The sequence below is a fragment of the Bombus affinis genome, chromosome 3 (assembly GCF_024516045.1).
Source record: "Bombus affinis isolate iyBomAffi1 chromosome 3, iyBomAffi1.2, whole genome shotgun sequence".
In the NCBI taxonomy this organism is placed as follows: Eukaryota; Metazoa; Arthropoda; class Insecta; order Hymenoptera; family Apidae; genus Bombus; species Bombus affinis.
Genome location: NC_066346.1, coordinates 2,792,751 through 2,804,258, shown reverse-complemented (window position 1 = coordinate 2,804,258; position 11,508 = coordinate 2,792,751).

The following is an 11,508-nucleotide window of genomic DNA, read 5'->3' as shown; positions in this document are numbered from 1 at the left end:
CCAACAATGAAATATTAATCAAAGGTGCTTTAATTATATCCTGACATTTTGCTATCGATATTTTGATTAATTTAAAAGATACACTCATCTTGAACAAAAAAATGGTTGTTCGTAGTAAAAGTACTTCGTTAATAAAGTTCTAATAAAAGAAACATAAATTAATAAAATTAGTAAGCATTGATAAAGGAATACAATTAATATCTGTTAATAAAGGAATCTAACTCTATAAATTAGAAAATATATCGAACAGTGAATCTTCAGCATTTTGATCTACTACAAATGTTGACGAAGAAATGTGTCGGATAAGAGAGTGGGCGTTGATGAATCGAGATACTGGCATTTCGACGAATTGTCAGCAGCTACCCTTTCTATCCATTCTTTCCCCTATCGCTGAACCGGGGCTGTTTTCAGAGCTGTTCGTGGCAGTCTCGAGGGTACGTTGGCATTTAAATGACGGGCCAATCCACGGCCCGTACCAAACTAACGAAACAAGACGGCAGAAAGACCGAGGTTGCTCACTGTGTAACCACCATTATGGAGAACCAGCGATATGACGTGACTTTTAATCTTCATTTTCTTCCCTTTCACCGTCACTGCCCCTGCATTACCTCATTTCCTAGTTACTTCTTCTTAATGACATTTATTTACCCTTCCGTGTTCAGTTTTATTGCTTTCTGAATTAAAGTTCCTTTTTATTCTTAATATAACAAGTTCTGAGAAATGTGAGCGCGTCGAGGAAGTTTTAATGCACTTTTAATTACAACTTGTCATAGTATTTATATCCAAGCCTTAAAAAGATTACTAGTTAGGTCCTTCTATAAGTCAAAGTATTTCTTTGTACAATTAATTCCGATTCTAGAAGAACTTATTACCCAAACGAATTTGTTAGTAGTGGACTAGCGGATGTTTACGAGTCTATGGGGAATTAACAGGTGCGAAGATTTACAGAATGCGCATAACATGCAAAAATTCACATACATAGATTAATTATACGATCAACGTATTCTTTTATGCTCGAATATTGGTATCGATAGTTTGGTATTATTTTAGACTAGTGTCTACAATAATTCAATGATTATTTTTGAAAGTTTTCAAACGCTGTATGAATTGACAAACCGAATTATCGATTTTAACGACGCTAATCAGAAAAAAGAGTTAGAGAATCAGAATCAACAAATTTTCAGGGATCGAAATTAATTAGGATTCTGTACAGGATTCTGTAACTTTATCAAAAACCAAAATTCTTCGCTTACAAAACGTTCCAGAGAATAGCTCTGTTTCTCACACGATTTTTTAATTTACAGTATTTATAGGTATACACATTTGCAAAAAGCATCTAGCAATCATTTCAACTAAAGCCTCCGCAACACCTACGGCAATCTACAGAAATCATTTCACTACCACGCAAACGGGTTATTTCATAGAGAACACCTGTTACGTTTTATGCTTCACACCATAAATTACTCTACAATTTCCCACTAACCTATCAATTCCATGCTCCTTCCACGATTCGAATTTACGACTGAACATTTCATTGTATCTACTAAACAGCAAATAATAATATATAGTGTGAAATAAAATCGTTTCGTCATGATCGACCATAGATCGTTCCGATTTGGCCACTCCTTTAATTTTTTCCCCATTAGTCGACGCATAGTGATTCAGATTTTATTACTTGATACGGAGATAATTATTTTTTATTAATATATAATAATAAAGTATTAAACAATAAATCGAATAACTTCATACTCAATTTAGGGAAATTTAGAAAAACATCTATTTACTTAAGATTAAGAAAAAAGAAAGCAACGATGTAATAATAGAATTGCTATGACAATTTTTACTCAACACTAAACAGAATTATTATTTTTTATACTCAGCAATTCTGTGGCTCGACGATAGAATTATAATAAAAAACTCTGTCTACTTAACATCCAAAAATAACTTTTTTCTTCTGATCCATTGTACGACGTAACGATGACGAATTATAATGAAAAATATATGTTTATTTAATAATCAAAAAAATACTTTCTTTTATTCTGAACTACCGTGCGACGTATCGTCGCGACAGCTCGTCGTAATCTCACGTAAAGGATTGACAGCTAAACCTCCGTGGGTGTAAGCGGTGAAAATACAACTCTGGCCATAAATAATATCTCGAACAGAAAGATTGAGCGATTTATGGACGATCGCGTGCTCTTGGATTATGCAAGCATTACGAATGTTACGTTGCATTCCCTCTGTGCCAGGATTACGATGTTATCTGACGGAGATCTTTTTCCATAACATGATAGATAAAACATTTCAATGTTCGTGACTGTTCGCGTTACAAAAAATTAAATCCAATTTTTAATAATTTTCAGAAAGAATTTTGTTGAAACGCGTCGTTTTATGTTGAAATTATTTGTAAATATTTCACCATCTTCTTACTGTTTCTCTAATACGGCTGTGCACATTATTTGATGCATTCTAATTGAATTATTGATTTTATTGAGCTGAAACACATAACTCGATAATAACCCGAGCAACATCACCATTCTTCACAGACTTTATGCTCTTAAACTCAATGATTTAATAAATTCATTGCACAAGCTACGTAAAGACCCAAACATTTTTTCAGACACCTAACATTTCAAACGATTACTCACAAACAGGCTCCACCTGTAAGATATACAAAGTATACAATGTCAAATTAATCTCAATTAAATCACACAAAAGGATAAATCAGAATGTCTCATCAAAATAAATTCGACGTAACACGATTCTAAGTCGTTGCACCTTCTACATTCACTCGTTCTATACCATATACCGAAACCAATACAAACGATTTTCTCCAAGAAGGATCCGTCTCTGTGCCTCTGTAATTACTATCATCCTCAACGATGTCATCATCGTAGGACTTTCGATGTCCATAATCGTGCGTCAATCGCGCGGCGATCACGAAAGGATCACATTGGAAAAGAATAGACCGTGGCGGGTTAATGTCGAGGCGTCTAGGTCACGGATCGGCCAGTGTTCTTGATCGGTCGGCTTTATCCAAGCGTAGTCGTGACCCACTTGCCGTTACCGGTCATGTTAATCGTACTTCTCAACCGGCACGTGCGCTGCACAGTTATGCAGTTTTTGTTTGCTCAGCCAGAAGCTGGTCTCGTACGGCTCGTTGACAACAAGGGTTCATGCACTCGGCATCGCTCGCGCGCTGCAATTCGGTAGCTTAAGTGCTTTCACAAAAATTTGTCGGAATAAGCGGCCGAATTCTCGGAATTGACCGTTCACTGTAATAGAAAGAAATTTAAAGGAAGCATAGGTAGATTTGGAGTTAATAATTGGCTGTTGTTAAACTAGGGATTTTTATGCAAATTTATTGCGATGCTTATCATACTCGGACATTGTGGTGGGAAAGATCGTTGCTACATATATGCGTGTATAATGGTTCTATCGAGATAATTGCATTTGAATATGGAAATACAGAACGTGTTAAGTAGTATGTAGTTAAAAATATGTAGAACCGAAGGTTTCTTTGTGGGTCACTCGGCATATATTTATGATAAACTGTTCCATGTAAATAAAAGGATTACCATTAGATTTAAATAGAATTTTTGGTCATGTATTTTCAGAGGAAAAGATTTATTGTGCAAGCAGTCTGTGCTTTGTTCTGTCATACCAGAGAAATAATTTAGTATTCAAGCAGAAATGATAAAGATTTATAGTGGCCACGATATCTGAATCTTTATGAAGGATGAGTTATGAGCATCGTGTGTCACTTTAAAATCAAAAGCTTCTGGTGAATTAATTTATGTGCAAAGTTTTCATAGATAGAAACGCAAGGTATAAATCAAGCGTCTCTAGCGTTAAAATTTTCTTTAATTTTAATTTTCTTTAATTTTCGAATTTTCTTTCGAGCTTTTAATTCCAAGCCTATGGCGAAATTTCTTAATTCATCGTTCTTGTGGTAATAAATTTGACTTTAAGGTAACATAACGAAATACTTAATATTTATAAATTTTCACTTTTGATATCGTGTTTCCTTTCTACAACTAATTTTAGTGCAATCTTGAGGTCGTATCAGGATATTATTAATGGCCTTGCATTTTTTCTTCACACTGGTGATTGAGTTCAGAGGAAAACAAAGGAAGCAGCTAACAAGTGAAGTTGCTAATTGTAGAAAGAGAAGAAGAAGGAGAAGAGGAACAGAAGAGCATGCGAAGATATTACGATTGCGAATTAATGAACATTTACGATAAAATATTCGCATACAGATTAATTACCCGGTACTTTGTACAATCCTGCTTATTTTATTTAACATCTTTAAAACATCTTACACGCATAATTTAATTTCATATTCCCGATTGTTCTTTTTATTGTACAACATCTTATATCAAAAAGAGTATTTTTCATCACTATCACGGAGTAAGACGGAGTAAGAGACAAACACCGCTAATTCTTATGCCTATGCAGAAGCTTACATTTTTCTAATGTGCAATTTCTTTTAAAATGTTCAACAACAAATACGCTAATAATCGAATTAGATCGAACAATTGTCCCATCAAAATTTTAAAAGAGAAACGGATGGAAAGAACAGCAGAAAAGGCTAAAAGACGAAAAAAAAAAAAAAAATGGCAAAAAGGAATCGTTCAAAGGGGGTACGGCCGTAAAGGCGCCACGATTCTGCACGCTCGTCTCACATCTCTGGCGGAAATAAAAGAGCGCACATGCGAGAAAAAGTGTCGAGAGAACGGTCAAAAGACGGGGCAAGATAGAGAAAAGGAGAAAGACAAAGATAATGACATGCTTTATTAAGCTGCGGCAATTTCATCCGCCTTTTTACAAGTAATTATACGCTCGCACCTAGCAAGTTACATCGGTGGCACGTCTAATTACTCTTAATTACGAACAAAAGCAACAGTGTTAGACACAGAGCGCTACGATACGCAGACCGTGATAAAGGCGACGGAGTTTACGGCGAACATTCGTTGCACTTTCGAAGTTCATCGGTCGCCATAATAGCTCGTTCCGTTCGGCGAACCAGCACGCCGGAAGTCGTTTCGCGGTGAAAAATGTTTGCACAGTGTTCTCGCGGAGTATCGCGGATCCGGAGTGGGATTTGAGTCTCCTTCTTTGCAGACGCGAACGCGTGTCATAGTCGAGTCGCTTTTATCGTTTCTAATTTGTCAATATTTTTATGATAACACCGAGCGAAGAAAAAAGAAGATTATTGGTATGTGTTTAGGAAGTGACACTGTTTGTTTAATAGGACGATTATATTTTTATTTCAGGTTGATGCGTGCTTTTATATCGCTATTTTGGGATTAGTTAATTCAAATTAGAACAAACACGTTGGTGATTAAAGTATCATATACCAGATTTACCAGATCTATTAGATAGATTAATCCTTAACCCCTTAACCTACAACTACGGGCATAGCCCGTAGTACGTACTACACAAGTCGTGCGAATGGCTCGAATGCTGCGCGAGCTTCTTTACGTTTTCGGCCCAAAATTCTCGAATGTAAATCGTAGGTTAAGGGGTTGATAGACAAGGTGGTTATGTATGTTCAAGCTTAATTTTCCTTCTTTTGGGATTTTAAAAGATCCAAAAAAATTCTAGAATATTTATCAACGTTTTATATTTACAACTCTTCGTGTCGATTTCCAATACTGTAATGTGTTTAGAAAGTCAATGTAATGTCAACGTAGAAACGCTAATCGTATAATTAGCGAAATATACATTTATATAAATATTTCAGGGGACTTAGATATCTAGCTTTTTTAGTTCACACCGGAACCTGTTATAACTCAAGATTACTAAAAATGATTTCTACGAAGCACATAATGACTGCGATAGCTAATGTATATCTTGAATTAAATTATATCTTTGATATTATTCCAGTTTTTTTATAAAACAAGCATCAATCACTATTTGATTTGTATAAATTTCACTGTGAGAACCTGATTGCGTTCGAAAAGAAAATGAAACGAGCATGCAAACGATACACTGTGTCGAACACGGAACTAGGAAACATGCAAATGCTGTTCGATGGAATCTGATCCGTGAACCAAAGGCAACGAGGCGAGAGGATTAGGTATCTGGCGCAGTGGAATCGAGCCCGACGACACACAAATGGACTCGACTCGTTCGGAGAAGTCGGACAATTCTGTCGTTTCCCTCTTATTTTGCACTCAGCGTGCATCGTTCGTTCGTTGACCGTCATCTTCAAGCGGAACGATCTTTCGTTTTCACTAGTAGGGAAACGCATTCCTTCAAATGTATGTCAGGGTTGATTAAACCGATGATTTTCTCATTTTTTATTTGGTACGATCTATAATTTATGGTTCTTTTAGTGTTACATCAAAAATTTATTTTTTACAGTTGTGTTAGTGTACGATTCGATCCTTTTCCTCTTTGCAATAAATAATACATTTTATGAACTTTTACGCTTGTACATTTTGTATAAACGCGTACAAATCTGTGGTCCGGTTATAATGCCAATAGAGATCATGAAAATTGCCATATGTAAAAGTTGAGTTAAATTTTCACCATTTTTAAATCTCTTATAAACGAATAAAAATTCTCAGTGGATATAACGACAACGAATATCATAAAAATCAAGGTATAAAAATTTGACCATTCGATTATGAACATAAACTTGATATTATTCAACTAGTATATCGAGTTTAAATTAATATTGTTGTTAAAAGTTGATATAAAACAGATTTCTTTTATGAGTTATGTACGATATAACGACGTTACGATAAAGATATCTGCGCTATTTTTTACGCTCCTTATATGTTGTTCCTGTATTCTATTGCTAATAATTTTAACCGATCCTTATCAAATTGGAACAGGAATTTCAATGACCGTATTTTTTTAATTTCATTCAGTATAAATTTACATAAATGAAAGACAAGTAACTATAGCTTAATCCCCCGCCTAAAGTTAATGCATTAACATTAACACGTTTCTGTAGATATGATTTAATGTGTCTGTAAATGAATTATTCCAATTTAAAACTGGAAAAAGAAATCAACTGATTTCTATCAGAATTCCAATGCTGCAATTCAACGTACGAAAAATTTTCAAAGAATCTCATGCCTAACTACACAAAAATATATATTCCATCTTTTATTTATTCCTAATAAAAAAATTTGCAGTTCAATTATTTATCTCCTGATTATATTGATTCTTTACCATTATATCGGTCCGACATCAAGGACAATGGTAAATTAGGGAAATGAGAAATGAACGAAAATTAAAAATTAAATATCAACCACGGTTGACACTTATCAATGATCGATATCAAATTACTCGATGCTGAAAAGCTTATAAAACTACAGGCAAGAAAAAGCAAAACATGCGTTCTCGTGTTTCTCGATTTCTCCGGCACTCTCGCAACATCGCTTTTTCAACTTCCTTGCGCGTCTTCATCTCGTAAGAATTACGCTTAATAACGCGTAATAATCTTCTAATTACTTGCCTTCGAGGTGATATGTCCATCAGAGCTCGATAAGCCGCGCACGATTTCCGGTGTGCAGAAACCGCGCCGGATTACCAAGCCCGTAACAAATCGAATTTCGTGTTAATTTCCACTCGGCAGTCCAGTCGATTGGAAACAGTCGGGACGTGTTTCGCCACGCGAGCGAATCGCGATTCCGCGCCGCGATTCAGTGATCCTCCGCATCGAAACGGAACGCCGCCAGGTATATACGAGAGGAAGTCATTTCGTGTGAGTTCAAGCGGATGAGTCATCCTCGAGCATTGCTGAGTAGCGTCGAGTCTTTCTAGGAGCACCGATCGATCGAATCTCTTGTCGGTCACTGATCATTCGTTGGATTAATTAGTCGACGTCGTACAAGTGCAATTTGAGAATTTGCGAATAAGAAGCATAGGCGAAGATTTTACGATTTCTTACAATTACGCTCTTTATTCTATCATAGTGATCAAACACTAAGTTTGATTAAAAGAAATGAAAAGAAATTGCAGGCGTATACTGAAATTGTTGTGTATGTCGATTTGTTTAACTAGCTTCAGCAATAAAAGCGGAGGAAACCCGACGAACAGAGACGTGTTGCAATACTATGATTTCTTGTATATCTTTAAACGTAAGAATTGTGAGACACGTTGACGTGTAGAAGGACAATAGTGAAAACGTGTTCACGTTTACCAATCGCTAACTAAAAAAGAAAACAGCGAAGATAAGTAGAAAGTTAGCCAGCGATCGCAAGAAGACTGTAAACTTACATTTTTATTAAATGCAAAAGTTTTATCAGCTACGCGTGTTTCGATTATCTAATTTAAAAGCTTTCCCTCATATGGCGATTAAATTACATATATTTACGTAATTTCATATTTTTATAAACATAACTAAAAGAATGGAACCTAAATGGAAAATTTTCCTCACCTATCGAATATTATAACAAGTATTTTAATTTCGATATTTTGTATCTTTGAACGTTGTGTATCTTCTGATCGTATCCCATACAGAAATAACTAATTAATTTTGCCAATTAATTAGCTATTAATATCAAATTTCATTTTATAAAATAGAGCAGATACCAAATTTTATTTAAACAGAAATTTCTATGAGTTTTACCTTCCTTCTCTTCCTTTCTTTCCTCGATTCCAGAAATTACAAGACCAGTGTTATAATAAGAATTCCTCGCTATTAATGAAACCCTTGACAAATACAGCCTAAACATTCAAATAATTTACTGGAAACGGTGATCCCTTCTGAAAACCTCGTTATTTTTCTCTCTCGAGGTTAATTTCGAGGTACAACACCGGTAGCATCGTATAAAGTTAATTAGACAAAAAATATACGCGCATTCCGATTGCTTTTTCCCTTCGTAGACTACCTGTTCGCAAAAAAAAAAGAAAAAAAAAAAGAGGAGAGCTCGTGTAGACTCATTTACATGCTCCGCTTTAACGTAACGAACTGCATCGCGTGCATAAGAGCCGCCTATGCACCTTCGTGGAACCTGTCTGGACGAGTGCACGCTAATACAGCTCCCGTAATTCTTGGAATAAATATTCCTTGCTGTTACTACTAACCTTCCTACATTTCGTCTGAAATTTCGCGCTGACAACCGATCGCGATAGCTCGACCTCGCGGCCCCGACCAGCCACTTGTAAATTCGGTGTATTATGCGATCGATAGTAGTAGATTCGAATCAAGATTTTCAAGTTTTCAGGAATTTTCGCGAGCGCGTGCTCGTTTGTCGGAAATGGAAACATTTTTGTCGCTTGACAGGGAAATCGAAGTGGACCATGATGCTGACGTAATATTGGAATTATTCAACTAACGAGTTTTAGCCGTGGCACCTATTTTATCGAGTGTTGGAATTAAATATGCTATTTTAATTTTAGAATGTTTAATCAAGTGTACATACTATGTCGCTATGTTATGTTTGAATATATAATTGAATTATAGCAACTATATGCGGTATACCTTTACAGAGTCGATGAACATATAAATTTCTTATCCTGATCGTTAATTATTTGTGTATGTCGTGAATGTAGAATTATATTTAAAGCTGTTATGGTCTCGAATTATTTGTAATTATTATTTAAGTATCATTTTTCTCAAAATCCTCTACTCTCGAATTTGTAATTTTTCCTAACTGTTATTCAGAATTTAGCTACCTTAGGAAAGTTCGAAGTAATCGCTACTGCTAAAATCTTGCCAATAATGCAACGCATTTATAAGTAAAGTTGCTCTTTCTTTCAAAGGGTTAATAAAGCTCGAGCTCAATTACACGGCAAAGAAAGGAAGAAAGATGAAAAGAATCATAGCAGGATTAAAAACGAAAAGCGTCTCCTGAAATCTCGGTCGTAAACCAAACAGCGATGTTCTGGCTGGGTCTCCACGTGGTAAAAGTTGATAAGTGAGCGAAACGAAAGGGGGGTGGCGCGATACAGCTCTTGGAGATCCCGCTGGTAGATAAAAGCAGCACGTAATAACGCGCAAGCCGCGTACTACCTGGCAGGTTGTTATTGCTGCTTATTATTTATCCATCGTGGGCGGCTTGAAACGCGTAGTACGTGGCCTGTTTACACGACAGGAACGGGGATGAGGGGGGAACCGTTCAAAACGCCACCGACGTTGGAACTTTAATTATTATCTTCGTTGGGAGAAAGGACAGCTCCGACGATCGATGTTCGACTAACTAACGTTGACTTTGTCCACTGCCACCCGCGTACAGTTTGACACGTGGTCATGATAAGGAAAGACGCACATCGACGTTCTCATATTAGACGCATGTACAATGTGTCCTAGGAGAAAAGAAAAACGACTGTTCGTTTGAGCAAAGTAAACAAAAATTATCTCGAAAGCGAACGAATCAGAAGCTATATCGATCAACTGCAAAGCATAAATTGAAAAGCGAAGAAAAATGTATCGAAGATTAAATCATTTTTATGAATTTCCATGAAATTCACGCACGTTTATGTCAGTCTGTTCCAAGAAATAAACTTACGAAAATAAATAATTTGTTTTCTTAAGAAGTTCGAAACTAATCACATCTTCAGATAACAAAATTGACAAACTTACGGAATGTAGAGTTGCTCAGTTTGGTTTGCGATAGGCACACATGGTCTTTCATTCAGATTCGGAATGTTCTGTCAGACATATTGGTAGATTTATTCGGTTTTTATTTTAATGGGACACCTTATATGTACAAATGGTCGTTGATGACAAAGAATTTTTCCTGTAATCGATAACCAGGCCTGTTCGCTTCCGGAGCGTCGTGGCAACGCGTGTTTTGAATTCACGCGTCAACATCGGTCTCAACCCCTTTTGCGCACTTCTGGCGGAGAAACGAACGCGTGACGAATCGCGTGTTGAGTGGGTGTGCCCTGAATGATTCTGATGTGAGTTTGATTGATGGTGTGGAGGGATTGATTCTTCGAGACCGTTGGATTTTTCTGTCGATTTGTTAATATTTCAGGTATCGTTGATGGGGTGTTGGAAATAGGAGTATCGAGTTTGTAAAAGGTGCGAAGAATATCGAAGTGGCGAAACAATGGTTGAAATTGGTTATTCGAGATACAGGATATTTAACAATACGGAGGATAGTTGGTGGTTTGGGTTAAGTATGGTGGATTAAACGAGAATACTTGCAACATTGTTGGAGAACACGTTCTTTTGCAATGTAGTCCTGCAATGGATTTTTCCTAAAACTCCGTCGATTAATATCCGATTGATGCGCTCGAAAGCATTTTTGGAATCCTTTAAAATATATGACATTTGTATTTTCTTGGTAAGATATTGGAGAGAATACTTACTTATTTATTAATTGATTATTAAGCTAAAATAATTTAATACTGGATCCATTTTGGCAGAAATATTGCAGAGGTTATTTATTTATTTAATAACGGGAAAATATCTTCGACAAATAAATCTTTATCATTGAAACAATCCATTGGATCGAATCTATGTTCTGAAAAGAATTCTTCGAATTTTATTAAATACACGATTCTTATATCGTTTTGTTTGAACAGAAATAGTGGAAA